We start from the raw sequence: 2,226 nt of genomic DNA on the forward strand, positions 1-2,226 counted from the left end.
ACTGGAGCTGTCCTGGAATGTCAGCTGCCATTGACCAGTGCCCTTAAGGAAGTTGAAATCCTGTACAGCACCTCTGGCTCAAGGAGGGGGAGCCACTGGTCCCAGATAGCTTGTTGCCTGGCAACCCAGGTAGAAACTCCAGGGTCATTCAGTGGGCAGTCCTGTCCCTCACTGCACAAGCAGTAATCAAAGAGGCGCGAGAACACAAGGGCTAACATTTATTGAGCACTTACTCTGGGCTCGGTAGCCACTTTACTGGTATTGCCTCCTTTCATCTCCACAACAGCTCTATTTTAAAGAAAGACCAACTATTTTTAATCTCCACTATTCTGATGAGAACACTGAGGCATGTAGTGGGAACCGGAGGCTTGTCCAAGGCCACACAGCCAACCAATGGCCCTGACAAGACTCGAACTCAAGTCGTCTAGCTTCGGTGCTCCAGCTATGCACCACTGCACCACACTGCTCACAGGCAGTCGAGGTTGGAGAGAGGGTACAGAGTTTTCCTGGTTTTCTCTGCAAACCTTTCACCACGCATTTCTTCTCCTCTGGAGGTAATGCATTTATTTCCTCAAAGTTCTGACTTTGTGGAAACTTCCTCTGCACGGGGAGATGCTGTGCTCTGTCTCCAAATTTAACATCTGTTTTGTCGACGTACTCACTTCCCTAATAGTTTGACGTAGCTTCTGTTCTTTGACCATTCTCTCCATCCTTCTCCAGGCAAACTCAAACATCCTCTGCATGGGGAGATGCTGTGCTCTGTCTCCAATTTAACATCTGTTCTGTTGACTTACTCACTTCCCTAATAGCTTGACGTAGCTTCTATTCTTTGACCATTCTCTCCATCCTTCTCCAGGCAAACTGGTTCATGTTTCTCCTCTAGCACCTGGTACCCTCAGGGGCTAGAGGGGCTACCCCTCCTTTCAGACAATATACGTCTATGAATGTAGACATCAAACATGCTAGTCTGACACAGGTGGTTCCAAGAGGTATCATGAGGGAGCTGATTTAGTTTCCCTTCATCTCCACCAGTCCCCCAACCCAAGTCACCCCGGACGAGCACAGTCTAACTAAGAGCACTGTGTCTGCTGTGCCTGCGCAGCTTCAAGCCCCTCCCTCCTTCCCTTCCTCTCCAGCGATTCTCAACCTGTGGGTCGCGAACAATGAAAATACATCCTGCATATCAGATATTTACATGACGATTCATAACAGTAGCAAAATTACAGTTATGAAGTAGCAACGAAAATAATTTTATGGTTGGGGGTCACCACAACATGAGGAACTGTATTAAAGGGTCGCGGCATTAGGAAGGTTGAGAACCACTGCGAGTAAGCTCTTTCCATATTTTAAAATCACTTCTGGAGCCAAGCCACACCGATGGCTCATACTCTACTTTTCTGCAGCTTTATGGAGGTATAATTGACAAATAAAAATTGTATATGTATAGGGTGCGCAATGTAATGGTTTGATATCCATATACATTGTGAAATAATTATGACAATCATGTCAGTCCACTCATCCACCGTGTCCCATAGTTTGTTTGGGTTTTGGTGTGCTGAGAAAACTTAAGCTCTACTCTCTTTGCAAATTTCTAGTATACAATACAGTATTAATTGTAGGGGGTTTCACTGTACTGCACATTAGACCCCCAGAACGTTTGTACCCTTTGACCAACATCTCCCCATTTTTCCCATCCCCTTCCAATCCCCTAGCTGCTGGTAACCGCCATTCTACTCTCTGGTTCCATGAATTCAAATTTTTATTTTTTTAATATATTTTATTGATTTTTTACAGAGAGGAAGGGAGAGGGATAGAGAGCTAGAAACATCGATGAGAGAGAAACATTGATCAGCTGCCTCCCGCACCCCCCCACCCCACACTGGGGATATGCCCGCAACCGAGGTAAATGCCCTTGACTGGAATCAAACCTGGGACCCTTCAGTCTGCAGGTCGACGCTCTATCCACTGAGCCAAACTGGTCACGGCTAATTTAGTTCTTTTTCTGGAGATTACTCATGCTTTTTCGTTTGGGACCTGTTTCTTTGTCCCCTCATTTTGGCTGCTTCCCTGTGTTTGTATTAAGTAGAGCTGCTACACCTCCTGGACTTGGTAGAGTGGCCTTACGCAGCTGGTGTCCTGCAGGGCTCAATTGTGCAGCTTCCCAGGTCACCCAAGCTGGGCACTTCACTTGCAACCCCTGTGGGGGCTGTGTGCACCCTCCTGTTG

The sequence above is a fragment of the Myotis brandtii genome, unplaced genomic scaffold (genome assembly GCF_000412655.1).
Source record: "Myotis brandtii unplaced genomic scaffold, ASM41265v1 scaffold134, whole genome shotgun sequence".
NCBI lineage: Eukaryota > Metazoa > Chordata > Mammalia > Chiroptera > Vespertilionidae > Myotis > Myotis brandtii.